Raw genomic sequence first — 5,137 nt, forward strand, 5'->3', positions numbered from 1 at the left:
ATTATCCCATACTGCTCATAAAATTCCTGAAACTTTAAATCTGTGTACTCAACCCCATTATATGACCTAAGGTATTTGATCTTTCTTCCAGTCTGGTTCTCCACTTCAGTTTTTCATAATTTAAACTTTGCAAAAGTTTTCGATTTGTGATGCATAAAGTATACCCATACCTTTGGTGAGAAATCATCAGTAAAACTTATAAAATACAAGTGCCCTCCATGTGATGTTACACCAGCTGGTCCCTAAAGATCCGTATGTACGTAGTCCATAATCCCCTCTGTCTTGTTTGTTGCCGTCTTGAATTACACTTTGCTCTACTTCCCAAGAACATAGAATTTGTAGAATTCAAACTTGCATGTCTTGATACCCTTCAACAAATCTCTCTTGTAAATTTCTAGCATCCCACGTTCATCCATATGCCCTAGCCGTATATGCTATAAGACTGTACTGTCTGATTCAGATTCCACCGAGGTGACTCCACCTACAACTGTAGTTCCTATCAACTTATAGATGTTTCCTGCTATCTTTTGTACTTTCATTACCGTCAGAGCTCCCTTGCTGACCTTCATCACCCTGCTCATTGATTTGTAATTACAACCAATACCATCCAGTGTGTCTAGTGAGATCAAGTTCTTCCTTAGCTATGGTATATATCTGATATCACATAAAGTTCTGATCACACCATTAAACATCTTGATTCTGACATTCCCTATGTCGATAACTTTACATGATGAATCATTTCCCATCAACACTGAACCAGAATCCACTGCCCTATAGGTGTCAAACCAATCCTTGTTTGGAGTCATATTATATGAACATGAAGAGTCTAAAATCCATGCATCTGTCAGCTGCTTTGAACTCAACATAACTGATAGCATATCTCCATCACTACTCTCTAAATTTTCTTCTTCAACTATATTTGCAGACTTTATCGAACTACTTTTATTCTCTACAACATATTTCTTTATGTCTAGACAATCTCTCTTAATATGACCTTTACCTCCATATTTATAGCACGTGATCACCTTCTTCCTTCTCGATTTAGAATGAGTCTTGTTGTTGTTACCCGATCCATGTCGAGATTTTCTCCTACCATGCTCTTAGTTGCTATTTACCACAAGTCATTCTTCTTGAGAAACTTCATCACTTGTTTTCTTCCTTTAGTGAAAAACCCAACAACTCACCTATGATCTCCTCCAATTTGAGAATTTCCTTACCCCACATCAAAATAGTAACCAAATTCTCATATGTAGGAGATGAAGGTAGAGAATTCAACAACATCAACGCCTTGTCCTCGTCTTTGATCTTCACATCAACCTATTTCAGATCGCTCATAATCTGGTTGAATATGTTGATGTGCTGGCTCAGATCGGTTCCTTCTGTCATCTTCAGCTCGAATAATTTCTGCTTGAGATACAGCTTGTTTGTTAATAACTTTGACATGTATCAGCTTTTCAGCTTTTGCCAAACTACCACCAATGACTTCTCGTCCATGACATGGTAGATCACATCATTTGTAAGACAAAACTTGATTGTTGCTACTGCCTTTGCCTTAAGTTCTTCCCAATCTGATCTCTCCATACTTTCCGGTTTCCTTTCTCCTAGCGCCTTCACCATGTCTTGTTGCACCAATAAGTCCTTGACTCTTCTTTGCCATAATCCAAAGTTTTTATTTCATTAAATCATTATATCAAACTTCGCAGAAGTTACCCCCGATATGTTGAAGAAACCCGCCAAAATCTGTAGCTCTAATACCAATTGTTGCATAAAGAAGGGGCAACACCTCTCAACCTCTAACGTGCAGAAGAAGAGGAAGAGAGAAAAGAGATCGCACAGAGCAACAAGACAAAGATGCACAAAAGGAGAGTAAACACAAGAAAAAAGAAGAAGAAGAAGAAGAAGAAGAAGAAGAAGAGAAAGAAGAAGAGTTATCGTCGTTCGGCGGCGTGCCTACTCCACAAAAATGGCCGAAGGTTTATTAGAATTCTCTCTACACATGAGAATCGCATTACATGATTCTTATGATTGTTGTTGTACAATAAGTTTACAATGATCCCTATAAATAATACATAAACTCCAGACCCGGTAAAATCATAACAGAATTTTGTTATAAAAAATTACAACAGAATTCTGTTATGAAAAATCATAACAGAATTTTGTTATATAAAATTGTAACAGAATTTTATTACAAAAAATCTTAACAGATTTTTTTTTTCCATAACATCCATCGCATTAACCTCATCCAAATATGAACCACCCATCAACAATCCCATTTGTTATGCCCAAAGGATGTCATATATCTCCATAATGACATGATATTATCCACTTTAGGCCTAGACCCTTATTGTTTTTCTCTTGAGTTCTACCCAAAAGGCCTCATGTCAATGAAGATATCCTACATCCTTTTAACCCCATGATCTTTCTCAAATATTTTCAATGTGGGACTTTGATTGAATCCCAACACTATTCACATCCCGAATGATCATCTTCATGGCAAGGCATGTTTCAATATAGATTTTCATATTGCCATGGGTGACATCTAAACCATATAGTTCACAACCTAAATGTAAAGCAATGTTTGTTATCAAATCACCAAAAACTATTTGTGCCAAAAAAAACTTTACCGTACCTCGCAAGTGTTTGTAAGAAATAAAACCCTAAGTCGAAGGAACTTGAGCTGCTGCTTCCGCACCTAATCCTCTTCAAGATGTTAGACATGATAGAGAAAATATGGAGAGAGTGCTTATTATCTAGGAAAAGAAAGATCTAAGAAGAAGAATAGGAGAGAAGAAGTGAGAATAAGAGAAAATTACTATTCAAATCTAGACCTAGATCTAGATGGGTGCAATAGATTAGAGGAAGGGAAAAACTATGGAAGAAAAGTGTAGGGAAGGAGATTTGGGAATTTTGGAAAAAAAAAGTTTAGAAAGATCTAGAGTGGAAGAGATCTTGAGAAGAAGTGAAAGAATTTTTGTTTGGAGATGGAGAAGAAAAGGATAGTTGTAGGAAGAGTTGATAAAGAAAAAGAATAGGAGAAAGGGGGTGGGTGGGTGGGGGGAGGGGTGCGTGTGTGCCTCCCCATGCCTGTGCCTTGAGGGCACAGGTCGAACCGTGCTTGGTTCGGCAGCTAGGGCACGGTCGTGCCTACACGGCACAGCTATGTCAACCCATTTATTTCTTTATTCCGCATGGGTTGTGCCATTTAACACGGCTTGACCTTGTTCACCTCAGCCACCAAGGTACGACTGTGTCAAATGACACGACCTTGCCTAGATCATGCTCGGTCACAATCACATGGTCGTGCCCAATGGGCATGACTTGAGCTTGTTCAGCTCTGCCAATGTCACACGACCGTGTCAAAAAACACAACCAGGGTGTGTGAGTGTGTTTTAATGAAATTTTACCTCCATCATTGTGAGTTCCATGATGCTGAGTAGTCATTTGGGGTTTTCCCAAGGTCCATCCGCTCCTAAGCTCAATCCTATTATAGTGCTCAATAGGATTTACATTTGTCTTCCTTGAAAATGACCCTTGAGCTCTTGTAGAAGATGAAGCTATCGAGCTATTTGGCTATCTTGGATTTTCTGATGTTTTTCCACACTATCTATCCTTTGACTCATTTTCTTGAATTCATTCTTCATCTCCTTTTGCTCAGTAAGAACTTCCACAAGTATCTTTTCTATCCAAGATAGTTGATAGATTTGTGACTGTGGTTGTTGGTATCTTTGTTGTCCGGGTTGGTAACTTAGCCTTGCCCTTGCAGATGGTCCTTGATCTTGATTGTTTTGATAAGAAAAATTTAGATGATTCTTCCACTCGGGGTTGTATGTGTTAGAGTATAGATTGTTTTGTCTTTGATTATAACTTACTATTACATCACACTACTCAAGTTGATTTATTTGTGTAGAAATAACCCCTAGAGGATAAGTTTCTTGAGCACAATCTGTGCTTCCATAAGAATCACACGCATATACAATTGCATTAACTGTGCCAGAACCCATATTCTCAAGCTTTTTGGTCATGGCATCTAGCTTCGCGAACATGAGAGTAATCGCATGCATGTGATATTTTCTTGATGCCTTGACAGGGTTTCCAGAGAAGAACATATCTTTTAGTTGCCCATTGATGATGATTTTGAACTACACTCTCAATTATATCTTCAGCCTCATCTAGACTTTTATTCATTAATACCCCTTTAGTTGCAGAGTCAAGGGACACTTTTGTGTGATAGTTGATGTTGTTAAAAAAAGTGTGTAGAACCAGCCACTTCTCAAGTCTATGATGTGGGCATTGTCTGAGCATATTTTTGAATCTATCCCATACTTTAAATAATGATTCTGAATTTGTTTGTCTGAAACTTACTATAAGATTCCTTATATAAGCAGTTTTACTAGGGGGATTAAACTTATCAAGAAATTGTTGCTAACATTGTTCCTAAGATGTGATGCTATTAGTTGGTAAGGAAATAAGACACATTTTAGCTCGATCCCTTAAAGAAAAACCAAACAACATTAGTCTAATGGCCTAAGCAGGGACTTCATTCATCTTTATGGTCCCGCATATCTCATAAAAGATCTCAAGGTGTTGATTCAGATTTTTATGAGGTCCTCCCCTAAATTGGTGTTGTTGCACCATTGTAATAATTGCAGGCTTTATTTCAAAATAATTAGTTTTAATGGATGGTCTAGTGATGCTTGACCTCAAGCCACGTGCATAAGGCACTACATAATCCTTGAGAGGTCTATTTGTCATTTCTGAATGTGATTGCTCTACTTGTTACTTTTGCAGATTCTTTCTTTTGTGATATATCCTATCAATCTCAGGATCAATAGGATATAAATTTCTTGCAATGTTAGTTCTACACATACAAAAGCAATACTAAACAATTAAGTCTAAAGAATAAAAGTGCAAAAAATTTAAAGACAGAGAAAAACAGAGTTTTAGAAATGCATAAATTCTAAAGAAATGCAAGATGTATGTGTAAGTATATTTACAAAAAGAAAAGAAGAATTGAGTTTAGACTAACTTTAAATGACAATCGATAAGTGCTATGTCAATCCCTGGTAATGACGCCAAAAACTTATTACAAAGCCGCAAGTGCACGGCTACGTTGTCAGTAATAAAAATATCGATTCCA

The 5,137-nt window shown here is 37.2% G+C and overlaps 1 pseudogene; it reads left to right on the forward strand.

The window, feature by feature from the left end:
- Positions 1-4,273: 4,273 nt before the first annotated feature.
- Positions 4,274-4,371, forward strand: LOC122022111 (annotated as a pseudogene).
- The last annotated feature ends 766 nt before the right edge of the window (positions 4,372-5,137 follow it).

Source organism: Zingiber officinale, chromosome 9A, assembly GCF_018446385.1.
Source record: "Zingiber officinale cultivar Zhangliang chromosome 9A, Zo_v1.1, whole genome shotgun sequence".
NCBI classification, from domain to species: Eukaryota; Viridiplantae; Streptophyta; class Magnoliopsida; order Zingiberales; family Zingiberaceae; genus Zingiber; species Zingiber officinale.